At 42.6% G+C, this 23,481-nt stretch overlaps 1 protein-coding gene across 2 annotated transcripts in view; it reads right to left on the bottom strand.

The window, feature by feature from the left end:
• Positions 1-23,481, bottom strand: part of GJA8 (gap junction protein alpha 8) — a 68,422-nt gene that overhangs the window by 5,006 nt on the left and 39,935 nt on the right. The window contains exons 3-4 of one of the 2 annotated variants that reach the window (XM_041754320.1): positions 9,689-9,804; positions 5,877-5,908 (exon numbers count right to left, since the gene is read on the bottom strand). The gene's annotated coding sequence lies outside the window, so the exon portion shown is untranslated. The remainder of the gene's footprint in view (positions 1-5,876; positions 5,909-9,688; positions 9,805-23,481) is intronic. The other variant, XM_041754319.1, reaches the window with a different exon arrangement.

Here is a 23,481-nt window from a genome sequence, read left to right on the forward strand (position 1 = left end):
CTCTTTTCTTCAAAGAGGAACGTATCTTTTATAGATCTGTTTATAGATATAAAATAAACCAGTGGAGGTCAAGCCTCCACCCTCAGGGTATCCGCCAGGATATCCCACCAGAGGATTACAGTTTTAAGTAATGATTAAAATGATACCTTGTACTTGAGTACCCCTTGTCTATTTATAACTCTTCCATTTCTTGTTTTAGTCCTCATAACGACCATGTGAACTAAGCCAGTGGTTCTCAGAATTGGACTTCACAGACTAGTATAAGAACAACAGAGTAGGGTGACCAACATAGGGCTACCAACTCTTAATTTGCCAAGCAAGGACATAAAAATAAGAAACTTATTAAATCACTAATTATGGGGGTGCTTAGGTGTCTCAGTTGGTTAAGCATCTGCCTTCAGCTCAGGTCATGATCTCAGGGTCCTGGGATGGAGCCCTGTATCAGGCTTCCCACTTGGTGGGGTGTCTGCTTCTCCCTCTCCCACTGCTCCCCTTCCCTGTGCTCTCTCTCTCTCTCTCTCAGTAAATATTAAAATCTTTAAAAAAATAAATCACTAATTATGACTATAGTCTGTATTCACCATCGTTTTGTAAATGGGGAATTTTCATACTACAAAAGTAGAAAAGCCATATTTTCAGAATAAAAGTCCTTTAAATCAAACATATTTAAATTGGTGAAAAATTGACTACATAGTTTACTACATTATTATTACAGGCTGCTGAAAGGTTCATCTTGGACCAGAACTGACAGGTCTAGAGAATGACTGAGAACACGTGAACCAGGCACATTCAGCCTCCATTAACAGGAAGGCAGATTGGGAAGTTAAATAATTCTGCCAAAGGGGCTCATCAGCTGGGGGCAGAACAGGGATGTAAGCCTGGGTCTTCCAGTTTTTCAAGCCCAGGGCAATTTCCAGTAAAGTATAGTCTTCTCTTGCCTTCAAAGAGGCAGAATGACACACTTACGTCCTTGTTAACCAGCTCTCTGAAGGAATAGATGGCCACTTACCACTCCGGCTGGTAAGAGAGTGTAAATGTACTTCCATTCATGTCTCTAGAGCAGCCACTTTAAAGAGCGGCTCTCCAAGAGGTCCGACAGAGCCTGCTCCCAGGAAGACGTTTATGGTCTTCAGCTAGACCAGTTCTTGTGTGGCATTAAATGCTCCAACATTGAAAATGCGGAGCATGAAGCCTTCTACACCCACAGCCCTCGGTAGTTTTTACTATTACTCCTATCACAGAGGTCAAGTGAAAAAAGTGCAAAACTCATAAATACGAAATACTTGTTCTGTGTCCCTCAGGATTCCTGGATGCATGTTAATTCATTCTGAAAAATGAGAAAATCTTAAAAAAAAGTCAAATTGTGGTTAAATTTTGGGCATCTACCTCCCTTCCCCTTTCCCCATTGCTACATTCCTTTCCCTCCCAAAGCTCTGCCAACTCTTAGGTCAATTCCAAGAGAGTTTTCAGAACTGGACTCTAAGTCCAGCCTGTCCAACCCAAGACTGAACTTCAGTGACAACATTTTTCCTTTTATAGAAGCCCAGATATGGCCCTTAGATTAGGCTGGAAAAGAAGCTGGGGTTGCAGGGGGGAAGGCTACAGACCAATATAACCCAAGGAAAACTTGCCAGTAGGAGTAGGGTCCTCCGGAGAAATATGCGCTCTCTTTCTCTCTTGGCGCTCAGCAGCAAAATGGCAACTTTGGCCTCTTTCCTTTGGCACCTAAAAGCCCACCTCCCACTTCTCTATCCCGCCCCTACTGTGCTGCATGACTGAGCAGATATGACTGGATTGGCACTGATGGGTAGGTTTTACTGTCCAGCAATATTTTAAGCTCCCAGCCAGACAGCTTTTATGAAGGGAGGGATGTTTGGAAAACAATAGGAGAGAGAGAATGGGAGAGCTGTGTTGGGCACAGAGGGGAGGAGGGTGGGGAAAAGCTGATGTGGGAAAGCTTAGATGGGCTTCTGTAGCTTCCAAAACTGTCTTTTAGCAGCAGACTGGCCCTCTACTGCAGAAAACCTTTGGCTTCTCTCCAGAGGGCCTGAGGCTGGGGCAATTTTCCCAGTATTGTCAGCTTAGAGAATCCCTAGGTAGGGACAGTAAGAGGTCACTTATGTGCATCCCCCTGCTCCCAGACTGTGCCAAAGCGCCCCCTCCCCCCAAAAAGAGCAGTTAAGTCCTTTACAAAGATTGATCTATCATCCTCTACTCGGGGTTTGTTCTTGTGTCTCAAAGTTTCTTCCTTTGAAAGGAGTCTTAATACTCCGAAGAATTCTGGTGCCATTTGTCAATAGAATATTTCCCACCTTGTTTTACTCATAATTACAAATACTTTTGAGAAGCTGCAGAGTCAGGGAGATTGATTACGCAGGGTCAGCTAACAGTTTTAGACTCTTATGCCTCCAACTGCAAAATGGGGGCATGAGGTTTACATCACCAAGAAGCTCCGGGATGAAATGCCTGTGTGTGGCCTAATGAGGAATGATGTTTGGGAAGCTAGCTCTGAGGGCATGAATGTATGTTCTCTGCCTCCCCGAGGCCCATCCTCTTCCCATTGTATGGGACTGACCATTACATTGATATGAAAAATGATTGTTTTGACCACATTTTCCAAACCCCAAACTTATTATATAAGTTTATGTATGGAAATAAGGGAGCAAAAATAGTTGGAACTGGGATTGTTTTAGGAAATCTATAATATATGATTACTAAGTGGAAGGCAACTTTGAGAGTAAACCGGAAAAAAATAATCTGAGTGCTTGCCTCTTCTCAACCTTCATTTCCTGTCTTTTCTGGTGTCATGGAAATATTACATTTTGATGGTGGTTGTTGGAAGGGTGATGGTACCAAAGTTGTATGAGTCTCCAACTCCAATTGTATTATAATGTTCACTATCTTACTTACTTTAGAATTCTGATTTCTTTCAGACTTCAAATTTGAAGGACTACTCTAACTGAGACAGAGCCTTCTAGAGAATCCCTCATTTAAAAACAACTGGCCAAGGCTGTTCTCCAGTATCAGTGAGGCAAGAAGTCAGAGGAGAGAGGGAAGAAAACCCAGTGTTTCTTTTGAAAGCATTTGGTAAATGTTGATTCCTGGAGCTTGTGCTTTCTCTGAGATATTCCAGAAACTACAGACTTCTTTTCAAATGACTTTCTCTCATTTAGGGCTTTCCAAGCTAACTTGGCTTGTGATAGAGCAGCCCCACCTCCTGACATCATTTTGTGAGAGATGGTCATAGAGGATGTGATTGAGTCTGGAAAAATAAAGAATGTCATCACATCTCTGAACCAACTATAGTCTCTCAGGTTTGGACAAATCTAGCTTTCTTTGCTTATTTATTCTGTTGATGTTGAAGACACTCTGCTAATAGTGCCCACTTGATTGAATTATTTTTGTTGTCAGTTTTTCTGTTTGTAGTCTTTGAAAACACACTCAATCCCTTACCTTCGAGGAACATTTTGAAAGAGATGGGAGGGGAAGCTGGGTGGCTCAGTTGTTGAGTGTCTGCCTTTGGCTCAGGTGTGATTCCCCGGGTCCTTGGATCAAGTCCCACATTGGGTTCCCTGCAGGAAGCCTGCTTTTCCTTCTGCCTATGTCTCTGCCTCTCTCTTTATGTCTCTCATGAATAAATAATTAAAAAGAAAGGAAAGAGAAAGAAGAAAGAAAGAAAGAAAGAAAGAAAGAAAGAAAGAAAGAAGAAAGAAAGAAAGAAAGAAAGAAAGAAAGAAAGAAAGAAAGAAAGAAAGAAAAGAAAGAAAAAGAAAAAAATGAGAGAGAGGATCATCTTAGACTCATCTGTTATTGAGAGGTGTTTGAAGCAGCAATTAGAGTCGGTTTTTCAGACTCTAGAGTCGGTCTTTCAGTAGGAAGTCCTCTTGTGGTGGCTCTATTGTTTGATGTAAATAAAGCTCTAGAGTACGGGGTCTAACCACATTTGAATGCAAATACCACTTTTCTGTTCTGTAGTATGGATTATTAGAGCATTGATGTTTTGGATAATCTAACAGTGGCATTCTATTCAAGGTATGTTTTGGAAGCAGTGAAACAGTTATGTGTGAGGAGACCATTGGATTTTCAGTGGGAAGGCCTGGCTCTGGGTGGGGCCCTTTCAGTTTCTATTTGTAAGCGGTTTGCTCAGTCTCTCTGTGTCTTGGTTTTCTTATCTATGGAAGAGAGATGATAATGACCTCCTTTCCTCTTTTGTGAAAAGGTGGTGTTGGCTATTGATAATAATGATGGTGACTATTGATCTAACCCATGCAATGCTGTGAATCCCTGTCCAGTTGTTAGTTATGTTCACTGTGATCTCCTCCCCCCTCTGAATCTGTCTGTGTCCTGTGCCCCAGGATCATGGGTTGACTTGATTAAGATCATACATGCTCCCCTCCCACAGGGAAAATGTCAGAACTGGAAAAGACCAGAAGAAATTGTGGGCCTCCATCCCTCATTTTACAGGTGGGGAAACCAATTCAGGGTGGAAATGACATCCTGAGGTTGTGGTACAGCTCTGAGGCCCAGGAACTTTCCATGGCTCTGGATGTTTCCATGTAGGGGTATAGACTCACTAAGCAGCAAGCCTCTTTAGGGAGAACCCGGCAGATCCTATTGTGAACAGGAGGGCAGGCAGACAGCTGTATGGGGCCCGAGGGGACTGTTATCAATCAATCTCAGTGACTGGAATTAGGAGGCACAGAATCTTTCTCTTTCAGCTGCTTGTGTGTGCAAGGGAGAATGAGTCTCTGAGAAACCCAGGGCCAAGGGCTGTGGGTGAATTGGGTCATTTCTCTGAATGTCGAGGCCTGGCTCTGACTTCGTGGGCAATGTTTGGAGGTCACTTCACAAGCATTTTCTGAGCTCCCACCGTAGGAGGTATTTCGGACACATCAGTGAGTAAAACAAAAATCCCCTCCATAGCAGAGCTGATGGTCTGATGGGGGGAGGGGATGATTCTCTTTAAACACAATAACTCAGGGAATTACACAGTAGGTTAGGAGGTGATAAGAGCTACCTCGGAAGGGAAAAGTTCGGAGGTGGGAGGGGAGGGGAGGAATTGAGAGAGCCAATTAGAGGAGAGGGGTGGTTCTCACACCGACCTCACTGAGCAGGTGAGGTTTGGGCACACTTTAAAGAGGGTGAGGAGGGGCACTTGGGTGGCTCAGTGGTTTAGCGTCTGCCTTGGGCTCAGGGCGTGATCTTGGGGTTCTAGGATCCTGCTTCTCCCTCTGCCTATGTCTCTGCCTCTCTCTTTCTCTGTGTCTCTCATGAGTAAATAAATAAGATCTTTTTAAAAAAAATAAAGAGGGTGAGGGAGAGCTCTGTGAGGGTGTAGTGGGAAGAACAAGCCAGGCCAAGCCTTTCAGCAGCAGGCAGGCTAGGTGTGGCTGAAACAGTGGGTGTAGACAGGATCGGCTGGGAAATGTAATTTCTGTCTCTTGATTATTTCATCTACATATGGTTTGTTCATCTTTAAAACTTCGATGATACCAAGAAATGAGATACCCAGCCTCCAGCGCGGAACTTTGCCCTCCTCTTCTGCCCCAAAGCTTTTGTGAAGTTGTCAGTGTGTGCCTGGTGCTGTGCTGGGAGCACAAACTTGAATGGAGCACAAGCCCTGCGGTGATGCCTAGCGCGCCGAGTGCACAGAGAAGCCTCATGCCCGTCTGCTCAAGGAGATAAGGGCCTGGCAGAGGAGGGGTGTCTGGCCTACGAGAGCCTACCTGAGGCCACCTGAGCCTACCAGAGCCTACCTGAGGCTGTGGCTTCCGTCTTTTAGGAACAGGAACAGAGAAACCATGAAATGCCAGGTTTTGGAATAAGATCCGTTCACCATCACCATCCCTGCCCAATCGGCACCTGGCCTTGCTCACCTGACTGTCCTCAGCATCTCCTCTGTTTTCTCCTGTGAAAAATGGCAAGAGTCACAGTGATTCAATAAAACAATATGCATAAGATTGAGTTTAGTACTTGACATTCAGTGAACACTTGCTAAAGAGTAACTGCTGTCATCACTATTAGGAAGAAAGTTTGGCTACCACCTGACGGAGAGCCAGGGCTCTTTGCTTAACCAGCAGAGGGATCAACACTTACTCTTCCTTGCTTGCACCACCTGGAGAGGCCTGGAGGTAAGCTGTGGCCCTGTCTGTCCCTCCTCCCTGGCCAGTTTGGTTGTGAGCCAGAGATTCTTCTTCATCACAGCAATTTGGCTGAGATTCAAGGGCTCCTGTGCCCTGAGGGGCAAGGGATGGGCTGGAGTGGGGGACAGGGGTCACTTTCACTGGGGAGAGGATTTCCCGCACAGACGGTTGTCAGGACAAGGCCGGGCACTCTATTGAACAGAGCAGCTCATGCATGAGAGCAGATTGTGCCAATTCTATAGAGCACGACCCCTGGCCCTGGCTTCTCCTGCTAACAAAGTTATCTTTTCCAATCTGCTTAGGCAGAAGGGGGACATACTTCCTGTCCTTGTGCTGAGCATGCAGAGCAAGCAGGACCCAGGCCAGGGCTAGATCTGCCTCTCGGCACTCACCCCTTCCTGCCAATGCCTCCCCTCTCCCCACTAAAAGTCTTAGGTTCTCTTCAGCTGCCCCATCACCTTAGTGAGAGAACTCAGGCTGCAGAAACTGGCCATTGGCTGGGTTTGAGACTAGGGAGTGTCCTGGCATTCTAGCTGCCTGGGGGGGGGGGGGTGCAGGGAGAACATTCCAGAAGAGGTGTAGGGAAAGAGGCTGATGCAGCCTCATATTCACTGGGGTGGGAGCAGTTATTGATGCTGTAAGTCAGTGGGTCTCAAACTGGGGTTCCCTAGGCCAGCCGCAGCAGCAGCATCACCTGGAAGCTTGTTAGGGGAGCGAGCCCTACCTGACATCCTGAATCAGAAACTCTGAGGGTGGAGAATAGTAAACTGTTTTAAAAAGCCCTCACATGGTTAACATTTTAGAACCACTGCTTGAGGTAGGCCTGGCTACTAGAATTGGTTGTGCTGGCCCTGGTGCCCAAAATGTTTGTGTTATGGCCCTCTCCCACTCCCCACTTCCCAACACCCTGCCTCCCCTGTGAAGCCCTAGAAACATTTCTTTGAGTCCATCCAGAAAACAAACAACTTGTGGAGTTCCCTGCAGTTCCCTCTCAGCTGCCATATAAGCCCATCCTACATATATAATATCATAAATGAGAAGGGGAGAAAAAAATTTTGTTCATGCATGGTATTGGCAGTTGTACCTACATCAAGGGGTGGGCAGTTTGGTCTGCATTTTACTGAGACTCCACAAGGTTAAGTAATTTTCCTGAGGTCACAGAAAGAAAGGGGCAGGGTGAGGACTGGAACCAGATCTGCTTGACTCCAAAGCCCATGTTTGCTCTGGCTGTCCATGCTGTCACCTTTAATTATGAGAATCAGTTCTACAGTGCTGACCTTTCAGAACATTTGGGGTCTCCCGTCTTTGTGCTAATCACTTAACATTTGCGTGTTTAAAAAAGTTTTTGTTGTTGTTCTGAAAAACCCCACATAACTGCAAATACATTCTAAATACAGTAATTCGCTTTGTACATGTCCATATATTTTTTAAATGACAAATGTATAGCATGAATGCTTGCACAATGAAAATAGTCAAGCAAGGTAGGGACATGCAGGATAAAGAGTAAAGATCCTTGCTTACCTCCTTCTTCCTATCTTCTTGTCACTGCAACTACGCTTAGCAGTTTGGTGTGTGTCCTTCCAGATGCTTTTTGCTTTTTAAAGGTACAGTTAATATATACATAACAATATATGCCTAATATATCTCACTAGCTTTGCCATATATGTATAGTTTTTTTTAGAGATTTTATCAATTTATTCATGAGAGGCACAGAGAGAGGCAGAGACATAGGCAGAGGGAGAAGCAGGCTCCAAGCAGGGAGCCCGATGCAGGGCTCGATCTCAGGTCTCCAGGATCATGCCCTGGGCCGAAGGCAGACACTCAACCACTGAGCCACCTGGGTGCCCCTATTACAAACTTTCAAAAAATGATAAACATCTATATGTACATATTTTGGGGCAAATGTAGGAATAGTTTTGGAGGATGTATCCCTAGAGGTAGAACTGATTGCTCAAAAGGTGGATGTGACCTAAAAGTCAGTAAGTACCAATTACTCTCAAAACAGACTGTGCCAGACTATACACTCAGTACAGCGTGTGAATGGGCACTTCGAGATCTATCCTTACCATCACCAGCTATTGTCTCTCTTTACATTTATTTTTTGACAACAGACGAACAGGAGATATTCTTTATTTTAATTTGCAGTTTTCTGATTATTGGATGACTCATATATATATATTTTTAAATTTTTATTTATTTATAATAGTCACATAGAGAGAGAGAGAGAGAGAGGCAGAGACATAGGCAGAGGGAGAAGCAGGCTCCATGCACCCGGAGCCCGATGTGGGATTCGATCCCGGGGGATGACTCATATATTTCCTAGCCATTTGCATTTCTTTTTCTCTGAATCACCTACTCCTCCTATCCTTTATTAATTTGAGGGGTGGTGGTGGTTATTTGCCTTTTCCTTGCTGGTTTATAAACTCTTTTTGTAGACTATGGCTAATATTTCTCTGTCATAAGCATTGTAACATTTTTTTCATATGATGACTTGTAAATTTGCTTTTGTGTGTTTTGTTGTACAAGGGGATTTATATTTTTATCTAATCAAATCTGTCATGAAAAAACTTGCAGTTTCTCCACGTTGTGCCTGGCTTAGAAAGGCTTCTACATTTCATTAAAATTCAGAAGACCAGTTAGGAAAGAAATTTGCCAGAGTAGATTCCATTTCAGTTCAGCATTTAAGCTTGGATCTCTGAAAAACTGAATTGTCAGAACAATATGAACCTTGCCTATTCTCCTCTGAGTTTTGGCTATCATGGACTTTTAATTTTAATCAGAAAGAAATTATGTAAATTGCATTCATTGTCTTGGTACCTTTGGCCACAGATTTCATCATCATCATCCTTTTCCAGGGCCCATTCCATTTGCAAATCAGAAAACCAAACTCAAGGATCGGCTGTGTCATTTTGCTTCCTGGAGGTGTTTTTTTTTTTGCCTCTTTATGGTTTTGGATGCCTAATCTGTACTTCTATTCAGATACCACACGCATGGGTGGAGAGAGAGGATAAACATTATTATTTTCTTTTTCACAGGCATATTGTCTACTCTTTTATGGGGAGGACATCTTTTCCTCTATTTCTTTTTATTTTTGCCTTTCCTTTGTGGTCGGGGCCAATTACCCCGAATTCAAAAAAAAAAAAAAAAAAAAAAAAGCCTGCCTCTTTTTAAATCCTTTACCACTTGGTTTCTTTTTGACTTAAGTAAGAGGCTTGAATCTGACCAGTTTCATTGGGAAGAACATGCTTCTGGCAGCTGGAAAACTTCAGTCTGTGGCTTAGTCTGGTTGGTTTCTCCACCAGGGACTCGGTTTCTCTGTTGTTGAAGTAGGGACGGTGTCAATCTCATGTGTATCATCTACCATGGTTCCCAGTCCAAGGAAGACTCACAACAAGTATTGTTTTCTGTCCATCCCTCAGTTTCCTCACTGTAACATGGATAAACAATGAGATATACCTGGGAGTTGCTTTGAAGGTTAAATAAGAGAATACGGAATTTTACAAAATAAACATGACAAAAAGGTTGTTGAGAAGCAAGTTTGGTACCTCAGGGGGGGTTATGCTGCACTCACACCACTAGATGGCAGTATCAACACAGACGGCTGGCGAACATGGGTCTGAAGTCCAAGTCCTGAAAGGGGATCCCCACTTCATTTTTTCCCCTATGAATGAAATATATTTAGCAGCAATTATTACAGATGTAACAAAGAAGCTTTAATTTTTGCTATAAGTCATTTGTTGCTGTCAGAGCTTCTCTTAGGCAACGGACTGCCCTGAGGAATGGTTCCAAGTAGGACCCAGAAGCCAGAGAGATCTTTCTGAAACACAAACTTGATCATGTCCTTCCCATACGTCAAATTTTTCTGTAGCTTGCTATTGTATGCAGAGATACTGTGTATCTCTGAAAATGAAATACTGTGTATTTCATTTTAAAATTTTTATTTATTTTTTATTTTAAGTTTTAAATTTTTTTCTGCATAACATTTTAATTTCAAGTTCAACCTTACTCTGAATTAAAGGTATGAAATATGTCATTCAAGTCAAGGGGGGTGGGCAATGTGCCTGTAGTTCTGCCTCTCAGGCTAAGAATCAATACAGAATGCAGCTTGGATCCTTATCATATCACAGAGGATCCTCTGCTGTCTGAAGCTTGCCTATACTCCAGTCTGTATTTTGCCACTCATAACTTTGCTCTTGACCCTTAGCAGCTGTAATCTCCTGAATTCCCTGTACATGGCACCTTGATTCTTGCCTCCATGCCTCTGTCCATGCAGTCCCTGCTACTCTGAACCTCCCTCCCGGGCTCTGACACATCCATCAAGGCTCAGTTTGGGCTTTACCTCCTTCAGGAATTCTTCTCTGCCCCATCTAGGTTAGATTTCAAGAGTGCATTCCTGAGTCTTTCTCCTCTACTAGTCTATGAGATTTGTGAGTGCAGGGAATGTGTCTTTCTCATATCCATTTTAGGAAGGCCAGGCAAATGAGAGAACTCATTGAGTCTTTGTGGAATGAATAAATGAATGAATGATGAACAGAGAGATAGAGAGATAGAGAGATGGCAGGAGATGAAGAGGTACCAGTTGGAAAGGGACGTGAATGTTCCAGGGAGTGGATGGTTTTAGTCCAGGAACAAGGGGAGTTCTTTCCATGTTCCAGGCTGAGCTGCTGGCTAGAGACCAGGGTAAGCCCTGTCCTCTCAAAGCACAAGCACCAGCACCAGCAGTAGCCATCATGAAAGTCACAGGGGTGGGGCAGGGGGTGGATTGTATGGCAGCTGTAAGAGAAGCCCCAGATGTGGCCTGCTTCTAAGAATAATTCCAACAGTGACCTTCAGTGACTTGGGATTAGGAGTCTAGAGCTGCTCAGGCTGCACCTAAAGGTAAAGACCCTGCTATAAATGACCTCTGCCAGAAATCACACACACACACACACACACACACACACACACACACACAATCTCTTTATGTTTTCTTCCTCTTCTGAGACCAGATTCTCTTTTTCTTTTGAGGGTCCCTGAGATGGGTAGGATAGGGCTCCTCGGGTTAATGAAGGTGACCTTTCTCGAATGGGCAAATACTTGGGGAGGGACCCACCTGGTTCCAGGAGGAAAAAGCCACAGGAAAAAAGAGGCTGGGAAGTGGGAAGGTGGTTCTTGTTCCTTGTAATTGGAGACACAGTAATCAGTCCTGAGCCAGCACGGTGTTTGGGAACCATGACAGCCTCTGGACCATAGGGCATGAGGTCTTAAAAAAAAAAAACTAGAGGATTTACTTTTCCCCTAAAAACAGAAATGGAATTGTCACACTCTTTCACTCACCTTGGCCACTTCCTAAGCAGTAGACTCACCTGCCAAGGTGTGCCAGAGCATACTTTTGAGGTAGGATGTTGCCTTCCAGTTGCCTCATTCCGAGTCTTTTCCATGAAATGGTACCTCCAACCCCTGAAACTGGGGTCTTTATTTGCTTACACTTGTGATATACTGAGCTGAAGAGGCTTAGGTCCCTGGCCAATTTATGCTCCTTCCCACCCTCCAAGGTAACACTGGGAAGAGGCTGCCCGTTTCCCAAAGACTTGCTACCCCAGGGCCCTGTACTTCCTTAGGTCCTATGGCTACTGAGGAAGCTGGGATTTCCCTCAACTTCTGTGCTGCTGATGTGACTTGCTGAGGCCCGCCTCTTTGCAGATAGTCCCCTTTTCTCTAGATAGTCCACCAAAATAGGTCAAAGCCAGTTTACAGTCTCACAGGCAGGAAGGGACTCTGGACATGTAAATAGAGGGTGTGGGAGCCCTAGGGGAGAAACATCTAACCTTCATGACATTATCACAGCTATGGAGTTTCAAATGTGCCCCCTCCAAACTGTATAGGGGGATATGGCGGTGACAAGTTCCATTTTACCTTAAGTGTGAGAGCTGGCAAAGGATAGAGAAGAGTGTTGACAAAGCAGAAGGGGAATTCTAAATCCTCCAAATTCCTAGTAGTGGTAAATGCAGTTCATAGCCAGCTTTGCTCAGCCAGTCCAGGGCTCTAGGGAGGCAGGTACCTTCCTCTCTTAACTATAAATGTGAAGCTCCCTAGAGGGCAGATATGGCTCTTGACCCAAAACTGGGAGAAAAACCACTTAGAAATTTTTTTTAATTGTTTCTTTCTTTATTTTCCTTCTGAGCAGGTCCCCAGGCATCCAAACAATGCCTCTCCAGGCAGCCTGGCATGGCTGTCATAAAATGCAACTGAAATCTGTATCTATGGAAACAGGCTGGCTCCTTTTGCCTCTCTCCCTCCCTGCTTCTGTGTTGGCCAGGGTGAGTTGAGACTCCAGGCTCTGTGCTCTGATGTAGGGGCTGCTCTGGCTGTGCCCTGACCACCCTCTGGTGCCTGCCCTCCTCTCATGAGTGGCAGAGGAACTGCTGGGAGGGGAGTGACCCCGGTGTGGTGGCAAAGCTTCAGATAGTCTCAGAGAGGCAGTGCAAAGGGAAGATAGCCTGTTTGTCGAGGGCTCCAGGGAAAGCAGGTAGTGCCACTCAGTGGGGACCTCACTGACCTAGGCACTTGGAACTTCATGTTACTATCCTGGCTTTTGAGCTGGAAACCCAGACATTTCCTCAGTCAATAAAGTTCTTCCCAGCCTTCTTAATGCACCCTGGGCTTGGCAATGGTTCTTGAGATCTTTCTTCCTTTGCCTAAAAAGGCAGTTCATTATTCCTTAGGGGTACATATATGATGGTGTTTGGTTTAAGAGGTAGTTTTTTTTTTCCCCTTTGGATTTAAGACAAATGGAAATCAGTCTGCTTCAACTTGGCAGAATGGACTGAAATGGAAACAAAGACATCAGAGTTCTCTTCTCTTCCCCAGCTCTAATCTGCTACATGTTTTCTTGCAGGGGCAACCTGTCTTCAAAACAGGCATTTGCAGACGGGTCTAGCTCAGGAGTTGGAAGTTGGCTGGGAGGGTTGGAGGGGACATGGTGATGATGTTGGGGGACCTCACTATCTGACAAAACGTGCCATGTGATAGAGTTTCTTTTTTTTCATATTTGTATATTTTATTTTATTTTTATTTTTTTAATTAATTTTTATTGGTGTTCAATTTACCAACATACAGAAAAACACCCAGTGCTCATCCCGTCAAGTGTCCACCTCAGTGCCCGTCACCCATTCCCCTCCAACACCCGCCCTCCTCCCCTTCCACCACCCCTAGTTCGTTTCCCCGAGTTAGGAGTCTTTATGTTCTGTCTCCCTTCCTGATATTTCCCAACATTTTTTTTCCCTTCCTTTATATTCCCTTTCACTATTATTTATATTCCCCAAATGAATGAGAACATACACTGTTTGTCCTTCTCTGATTGACTTATTTCACTCAGCATAATACCCTCCAGTTCCATCCACGTTGAAGCAAATGGTGGGTATTTGTCGTTTCTAATTGCTGAGTAATATTCCATTGTATACATAAACCACATCTTCTTTATCCATTCATCTTTCGATGGACACCGAGGCTCCTTCCACAGTTTGGCTATTGTGGACATTGCTGCTAGAAACATCGGGGTGCAGGTGTCCAGGCGTTTCATTGCATCTGAATCTTTGGGGTAAATCCCCAACAGTGCAATTGCTGGGTCGTAGGGCAGGTCTATTTTTAACTCTTTGAGGAACCTCCACACAGTTTTCCAGAGTGGCTGCACCAGTTCACATTCCCACCAACAGTGTAAGAGGGTTCCCTTTTCTCCGCATCCTCTCCAACATTTGTTGTTTCCTGTCTTGTTAATTTTCCCCATTCTCACTGGTGTGAGGTGGTATCTCATTGTGGTTTTGATTTGTATTTCCCTGATGAGAAGTGATGCAGAGCATTTTCTCATGTGCTTGTTGGCCGTGTCTATGTCTTCCTCTGTGAGATTTCTCTTCATGTCTTTTGCCCATTTCATGATTGGATTGTTTGTTTCTTTGGTGTTGAGTTTAATAAGTTCTTTATAGATTTTGGAAACTAGCCCTTTATCTGATATGTCATTTGCAAATATCTTCTCCCATTCTGTAGGTTGTCTTTTAGTTTTGTTGACTGTATCCTTTGCTGTGCAAAAACTTCTTATCTTGATGAAGTCCCAATAGTTCATTTTTGCTTTTGTTTCTTTTGCCTTTGTGGATGTATCTTGCAAGAAGTTACTGTGGCCGAGTTCAAAAAGGGTGTTGCCTGTGTTCTCTTCTATGATTTTGATGGACTCTTGTCTCACATTTAGATCTTTCATCCATTTTGAGTTTATCTTTGTGTATGGTGAAAGAGAGTGGTCTAGTTTCATTCTTCTGCATGTGGATGTCCAATTTTCCCAGCACCATTTATTGAAGAGACTGTCTTTCTTCCAATGGATAGTCTTTCCTCCTTTATCGAATATTAGATGACCATACATTTCAGGGTCCACTTCTGGGTTCTCTATTCTGTTCCATTGATCTATGTGTCTGTTTTTGTGCCAGTACCACACTGTCTTGATGACCACAGCTTTGTAGTACAACCTGAAATCTGGCATTGTGATGCCCCCAGCTATGGTTTTCTTTTTTAAAATTCCCCTGGCTATTCGGGGTCTTTTCTGATTCCACACAAATCTTAAAATAATTTGTTCTAACTCTCTGAAGAAAGTCCATGGTATTTTGATAGGGATTGCATTAAACGTGTAAATTGCCCTGGGTAACATTGACATTTTTACAATATTAATTCTGCCAATCCATGAGCATGGAATATTTTTCCATCTCTTTGTGTCTTCCTCAATTTCTTTCAGAAGTGTTCTATAGTTTTTAGGGTATAGATCCTTGACCTCTTTGGTTAGATTTATTCCTAGGTATCTTATGCTTTTGGGTGCCATTGTAAATGGGATTGACTCCTTAATTTCTCTTTCTTCAGTCTCATTGTTAGTGTATAGAAATGCCATTGATTTCTGGGCATTGATTTTGTATCCTGCCACGCTACCAAATTGCTGTATGAGTTCTAGCAATCTTGGGGTGGAGGCTTTTGGGTTTTCTATGTAGAGTATCATGTCATCGGCGAAGAGGGAGAGTTTGACTTCTTCTTTGCCAATTTAAATGCCTTTAATGTCTTTTTGTTGTCTGATTGCTGAGGCGAGGACTTCCAGAACTATGTTGAACAACAGTGGTGAGAGTGGACATCCCTGTCTTGTTCCTGATCTTAGGGGAAAGGCTCCCAGTGCTTCCCCATTGAGAATGATATTTGCTGTGGGCTTTTTGTAAATGGCTTTTAAGATGTCGAGGAAAGTTCCCTCTATCCCAACACTCTGAAGGGTTTTGATCAGGAATGGATGCTGTATTTTGTCAAATGCTTTCTCTGCATCTAATGAGAGGATCATATGGTTCTTGGTTTTTCTCTTGCTGATATGATGAATCACGTTGATGGTTTTACGAGTGTTGAACCAGCCTTGTGTCCCGGGGATAAATCCTACTTGGTCATGGTGAATAATTTTCTTAATGTGTTGTTGGATCCTATTGGCTAGTATCTTGTTGAGAATTTTTGCATCCATGTTCATCAGGGATATTCGTCTGTAATTCTCCTTTTTGGTGGGGTCTTTGTCTGGTTTCGGAATTAAGGTGATGCTGGCCTCATAGAACGAATTTGGAAGTACTCCATCTCTTTCTATCTTTCCAAACAGCTTTAGTAGAATAGGTATGATTTCTTCTTTAAACGTTTGATAGAATTCCCCTGGGAAGCCATCTGGCCCTGGACACTTGTGTCTTGGGAGGTTTTTGATGACTGCTTCAATTTCCTCCCTGGTTATTGGCCTGTTCAGGTTTTCTATTTCTTCCTGCTCCAGTTTTGGTAGTTTGTGGCTTTCCAGGAATGCGTCCATTTCTTCTAGATTTCCTAATTTATTGGCGTACAGCTGCTCATAATATGTTTTTAAAATCGTTTGTATTTCCTTGGTGTTGGTAGTGATCTCTCCTTTCTCATTCATGATTTTATTAATTTGAGTCTTCTTTCTCTTCTTTTTAATAAGGCTGGCTAATGGTTTATCTATCTTATTAATTCTTTCAAAGAACCAACTCCTGGTTCTGTTGATCTGTTCCACAGTTCTTTTGGTCTCGATATCATTTAGTTCTGCTCGAATTTTAATTAACTGTCTTCTTCTGCTGGGGATAGGGTCTATTTGTTGCTTTTTCTCTAGTTCCGTGATAGAGTTTCTAAGGAGATTGTTTCCATTCCAGCATTGTGCCTCTACCTGGGCAGCCCGTGAAAGCATCCAGAAGTCTACCAAGATAGTCCTCACATCACTAGGGGGCGATGCTGTCTCTCTTTTGCTCCATGCAGGGTTTTTGTTTTTGTTTTAGGACCGTCTTCAGAGACTGTGGGCCAAGAAAGAGGCCGCTTTTAGGTATACCTCTGAGTCCTGTGAAATCTGTTCATTGCACCAGAATAGAAGGGCATGGTTTGAGTGTCAGTGGCTGAGAGGATGGGAATGCAAAGGGGCAAAGGCTGCCCTTAACTTAGGGGACCATTTATTGTGGGACCATACTTGCTTGCCCTCCCTCACTCTATTTAGTGAACTGGTAGAGCAGGTGCCCCAGAGAGTATCCCTCACTCTCCTTTTCTTTTCCTACTCACTAGCTCCTTCTATCACTGTAATATTTACCTTGTTTCTCATGGCTCCCAAAATCACCAAACCTGAGAGTCCCAAGATTCTCTGCTATATCCCCCTTCCCTCTCCCAGGCCTGCCCTATTTCCTCTGCTCCTGCACTATTTGACTGTATCCTTGATTGTACTGAGGGAAGTATTTGATTACAAAAGGGCAAAAGTATATTGTGTAGTGTTGGTTCATGTGATGCCAAAGCAAAGGATGAACCTCAGCAGATGGCAGGCTCTGACCTCAGAGATTAGAGGCCCAAGAGATATATACTCCTGGGCAGTACTCTTGGGCCCTTCTGGCTAGGGAAAAGGAGAGTCCATTCTAAGAGTTATAGCTGAGATTGTGTGAAATTTACTCCTCTAGCTGCTTGCTACCATTACCAGAAGCCTCTGTTGCTGGAGGCAGGTTTGGGTGGAGCTCTTGGGGCTGTAGAAGGTAGTTGGTAGGGGGCCTCTTCTTGGGGGAGCTGTCTGCCTTGGACTTGCCAACCGAACGCCTGCAAGAGGATCAAAAGCCAGTGTGATGGCCTGCATCAACAGAGCCTCCAGGCTCCTACTCATGAGTTCATTCCCTCCTTGGCCTGTCTGCAAACCCATTAGAGTGGGGATTTAAGAGGAATTTCTCTGCCCACTAGATCTAGTAGGCACAATTTCATGTCCTTTTAAAGAATGAGTGGGGGGATCCCTGGGTGGCGCAGCGGTTTGGCGCCTGCCTTTGGCTCGGGGCGCGATCCTGGAGACCGGGGATCGAGTCCCACGTCGGGCTCCCGGTGCATGGAGCCTGCTTCTCCCTCTACCTGTGTCTCTGCTTCTCTCTCTCTCTCTCTCTCTCTGTGTGACTATCATAAAAAAAAAAAATTAAAAAAAGGATGAGGGGGCTTTGCATGGAAGACTCTGTAGCTGGAGTTCATTGTTGGCTTTTTCAACATGGTGTAGTATTTTCTTTGCTCTCAGGCTCTATAACCAGACAGCCTGGCTCTGAACTTACCACTTACTGGCTATGTGGTATTTGGCAAATTAACTCTTTGAAATCTCAGTTTTATCATCTGTAAATAAGGATGATTGCTATGGAGATTTAATCAGATAGCTCTGGGTAAAGTACTTGGCCCAACAGCTGGCACATAAATGGTCACTATCATTATCTTGAAACTCAGTAGAGTGTAGTAGCTAAGCCAACTGGCTAAAATCGAGACTCTACCACTTACTTACTACCTGTGTGATAGCAAACAAATCATTTAATCTCTCTGTGCCTCGGTTGCCTTATATATAAAATACAGTTTAATAATAGTACCTATTTGTTAAGATTGGCTAGCTAATACCTATGGAGTTCCTAGCACACAGATGGTAAGTATCCAAAGAGGAGAGTATCCCTCATAGCCTGCAGAGGTGTGGCTTGGATTATCCATGAGTGATCTGCATTTGGCTCTGGGGTACAGTGATGAATGTTTTAGGAGAATTATTTTCTCATTTGATTTAGTGTACACTAAGATGAATCTGTATTTGTGGCTTGTATAACTGATAAATGCTGGGGCTAGGGACGCAGAACATGGTTGAGAGAAGCCTGTTAGAAATGCAAGATATGAAGCAGGGAGATCAGAAAACAGATCATTCTGAGGCACTAGTCTGGCACCTTTTGACCATGGTCCTGGATAGTTTTTCTTTTACTGTATATCAATGCGGAGAGAAAGATTATATGGTCATATCAATTTTGCAAGTGGAGAAATAGGTGAAAGAGGTGGATTACATGCTCTGCACAAAGCATGCAAAGGCAGGATCCATACTTCACCCACACAACAATTGCATTTAAAAATAAAAATTAATCAAAGCAGCTTTTGGCACTGCCAAACAGAATAGGTCACAGACAGTGTGTTTGACGTGTCATTCAACCGTGTTGGCAGCCTTAGGCACAGATACAGTAAACCAGGGGTAACACCGGGAATAAAGCACATCTCAGGGCCCTAACACACCTCCCTGAATATTAATTTATTTTTAGAGTCTCCAAAAAGAAAATTTTAAGGAAAACAAAGAAAGAAAATACTGTGGGTGGGAATCAAGAAAGAACAATCTAGAAAGCTCTGAAATTTTCCTAAACATTTCAAAACATATATATTATGAATTTCAAGATGCTTTCCAGGTCCTGGGCCACTGTAAGAGAATCTCTAAAATATATCACTGTCTTCTAGGAGGAGGATCTTGAAGAATAGGAAGACCAGAATGAGGGCAATGTGCCATCATTCTTTCTAAAAAAGTGAAAAGATTAATCTGGAGAAATAAGTGTTCTTATTTCAGTCCTATTAAGGCTGACAACTGTTTAGGTAAAACTGATGAAATGGAATTGGGAAGAAAATCCTCTCCTGGCTTCTTAAATGGGATGATGATTCATTAGCAGTGAGAGTTAGGGGTATTGGCAGTCCTTTGCTGATTATCGGTGGAGCGGTAGCATGGATTATCCAAAAAGATCTTCAGAAAATGTCATGGTATTTGTTTGGCAGTAAATTCATTTTTCAACTAAACCTGTTAGCTCAGTTACAAATATTTTATTAGAGAGTGATGGGCTTATGTGTGCTATAACATCTTTTTATTCAAGAAATATTTGAGGACTAAATCTGTGCCAGGTGTTTGCCTAGAAGCTGGAAAGACAATGCTGTACTAGCTAGACATGGTCCCCATTCTCTTGGAGGAAGGCATTGAACAAATAATATACATAAGCATTCCTTGAATTAATATTGTCTCAGTGAAGCAGGCATTCAGAGTGCGAAATATGCATACAATGAAGAGTTGGCCTTCCTGGAGGGTTGGAAACATGAAAGTCCTTGGAAAACTGTGAGGTGTTATTAAAGATGAAGCAATGACTACTCCATGCTTCATTTGGATTTACAGTTAGTTTCTAAATGGGCACAAGTTTGCTCCCGCCTAAGTCTCAGACCACTGTTTTCTGCTGGAACTTTCTCTCTTGAAGAAGGCTAACGTCCTTCTCCAGACACTACATGGTAAGTGGGAAAAGCCTCAGAGACGGATAGGAATAGATTGGGAAATGGCTCTGTCAATTACTGGAGTAGAGAAATTGGTCTGGCTCTATTCCTCATCCATTTTGGTTGAAAATCGGACAAGAAATAAGACTACAGAAAGTCCTTGATCAAAAACTAGAAGCAAGAAGGTCTGCTACTGTCCGTGACTCATTCTATAAGGGACTGGCATGATGTAGTTTTAATTTACCAGTTATATCCTAAGAGTTAGACATACATGCATGTGAATGTCAGTGTTATTATGAGAAATGAAAATGTTATCCACATAAAACAGAAGAGTCTCTTTTCTAATAGTTAGCACTTATTAAATACACATGTAAGAGCTTGTGCTTTTACAAAATACATCATTTCATTTAGTCAGCCTGTAAAGATCTATAAAGTAGCTCTTTTATTCCCATTTTACAGATGGGGAAATGGAGGTTAAACACATTAGTTTAATTGTCCAAGGTCACAGTGCTAAGAAGTGCAGAATCCGAATTTATACCTGGGCCCCCCTAAACTTTAAAGCCTGGGTTTTTCCCCCATTATGCCACAGTACACGTCCTTTGGAGAATGTACAGGTAGAGATAGCAGCTGGAGTTGAGACTCTGGTAACAGGATTTGCTTTCTCTTGATAAAGAAACAAGAGTGGGTGGTGGTGGTGGTGGAGAGACTCTACAACTGACTTTAAACTGGGGATTGACGGAAGCAGATCTTACATCATTTTAAGTTCAGCTTGTTTTATTGGGTGGACCCTAGTGTGAAAATCTGAGAAATAAGACATCTGCTCTGAGGCAGGGGTGGAAGATTCTGTACCCTCACATGCCCATTAAAGTGAGAGATGAAGTATAATCAGTCAGGAGAGGGCTCGGGGAAAATAAACTGAGATGTGTAACTGGCAAATAAAAAAAGAGCATTAAAGAGACCAGGACCCAGAGGATCACAGAAAAAAAGGGACACATAGCTCCTTGCCCAGCTGGAGTTATTTTTGTTTAGAGAGACACCAAAGTCCTTCCCTAGCCCTTGTCCCTCAATCTTGGTAACCTGAAGCACTGTGGGTCATTCATGCTAACTTTGTCCTCTTCATGGCTCCCTGTGTAATTAGATCCAACCTCTTAAGGAAGAGGGCCCTGGGAGATATGTCTTAGGGTTTATGCATAACCCAGTTCCTTCATGTTTCCTCTGTAAATTTTTGCTTGTAAATTGTTTTTTTTTGAAACCCCATTGTAACCATTCCTGAGATGGGACTTTTTTTGTTTGTTTGTTTGTTTTAAATAACCAGACCAATCAGCTGCTGTTTGGCAGACTGCTGAAGGAGATTGGAAAAAAGAGGTAGTGAAAGAACTGTGCAGAGACAGCATGGTAAGAACACTGAGAAGATTAGTGTCCAGGGATTTTGGTCTCTGATCTTCCTTTGTCTTTATACTGTCCATAAGAAATCAGCCTCAGACAGCCTTCTTCAGTTACCTTATAAAATGTTAACCTTCCAGTTGTGTGATTTTTGCCTATTGCCATTTCTTCTATTCTTAGAAACATAAAAGTTTTGGTCCTAAAGGGATCTTTTTTCTCTCTCATATTTGTTTTATATTTAATGATTTTTCATAACCTCTTTAAACTGGTCTTTTTTTTCACTAGCATAGTCCAATGGAGTTAGTGTTTACTCCTGCCTAGAAGTTAATTAGCTTAGTTTAAGAATGGACTTAGTGTGGCTCTAACTTTAACTTAAGAACAACTGAAACAAGGGCGTCTGGGTGGCTCAGTCGGTTAAGTGGCTGACTGTTGATCTCAGCTCATGTCTTGATCTCAGGGTCATGAGTTTGAGCCCCGTGTTAGGTTTCTCTCTCTCTCTCTCTCTCTCTCTCTCTCTCTCTCTCACACACACACACACACACACACACAGAACAATTGAGATAATAATCACTGCAATCATAACACTGAATATAATCAATGAAAGCAAACCCTACTGCAGTAGGTGCTGCTGGTTGATCCATTTGTAGTATTTGTTCAATGTACTTATCTGGTGGGCCAACACAGATCTAAAACCCATCATTCTTGACAACCTGTTCAAAGTTTGAAAGTGTTTACAATGAAGTTGATCAATCTTATTTCTTGAAAAACATGAAAAAAGAAAAATAGTTATCTTCTTGTTTGGTTGGGATGATCCCATCCTATTCATACCTTTGTTATGGAATTTATTAAATTACATGATGATTATTAGTTAGCTTAGCTAGCTCCTCCAATAAAATCTAAGTTCCTTGAGGGCATGTTAATTAAAATTAATTTTAAGAAAAATTTTGCTGATCCTTGATTAAATGGTGTCCAGAAATTCGCTAAAAAAAAAAAAAAAAAAGAGAAGTCAAATTAATTAGGTTAATGAGATAACTGGGGCCATTCAGTGCAGCTAGCCAGCAGGGAGTTCCCATTGAAATTTATCACCACCTGACTGTGTTTTGGCAAATCCTGGTGGCAGTTGTCTGTTTTAGCTTAAATATTGATGGATGCTTCTGGATCCTGTTGTTTGAATTTCCAGGGCAAGAAGAGTGATTCCAGAAATCTCCTGGCTAGTGTTATCTATTTGTTGACACATCCTAAATAGGTAGGTAGGGATACTGGGACATTCCACTCCTCTGATTTCAAAGGCAAATTTGTCTATTATTGCACAAATTTTTCCCGTCCTGCCTTCTCTCTTGGACATTCCCTCTCTTTTTCCCCAAGTAATAAGAAATTTAGATGGCTACATTTAAGAATGGGGGCTGGATGGAGGATAGGAGTCAACTTACAATTGTCTTAATTCTAATTCAATGTCATTGCAGGATTTTACTGTATCAGGTGCTCAAAAAGTGTTTGTTGAATGAATGAATACGTATAATTTGTCTCACTCAATATCAGCAAACAGTGAGTTGAACTATTTAGAAAGACAACAAAATGGGTAAATAAGCAATGAAAGGGATCAACATTTGGTCCCATTAAATCTTGCATACCTAGCATATAGACTAGCCAATGGAGTATGATGATCTACTAGCAACTCTAGATTTGAAAAACTGAAAGAGCATATGTAACAGACGAGCTTGAACTCCATTGTCAAAACTGTGCCTAATTCTAGCCTGAAGAAAGGTTTGCATTTGGGTGAAACCAAAAATGGCTGTGGCTGTTACTCAGGATTGGACAATTCAACTGGTGCTGAAGTAGATCCGAGTGTACCAGAGCGTCCAACACAGTTGACGGCAGGAGCAGAAAACAAGTGGAGATGAAGAAGACAGAAGACTTTTGATTTTTAAATACATATTGTTAGATTCTGAGACCGGAATTCTTTGAATTATGCTGGCAAAGATTGTACAGCTTTTTATATATAGTGTGTTGGGGAAAGCATGTTTAGATGTATTGGAACAGAGTCATTATAACAGATTGAAAGATCTTGGTCAAAGACAAACTAATCTAACAAATAATAATAAAACTTAGTATTGATGGTTAGAGAGTAGATCCATCTGTGGCTTAAGAAGAGAAGACAGCACAGGGGTGCCTGGGGTAGCTCAATTGATTAAGCATCTGCCTTTGGCTAAGCTCATGATCTCAAGGTCCTGGGACTGAGCCACATGTCAGGTTCCCTACTGCCCCTCCCCTCAGCTCATATTTATTTCTAATAAATAAATAAATACTGCCCCTCCCCTCAGCTCATATTTTCTCTCTCTGTCTCTAATAAATAAATAAATTTTTTTCTTTTAAA

Source organism: Vulpes lagopus, chromosome 5 (genome assembly GCF_018345385.1).
Source record: "Vulpes lagopus strain Blue_001 chromosome 5, ASM1834538v1, whole genome shotgun sequence".
In the NCBI taxonomy this organism is placed as follows: domain Eukaryota; kingdom Metazoa; phylum Chordata; class Mammalia; order Carnivora; family Canidae; genus Vulpes; species Vulpes lagopus.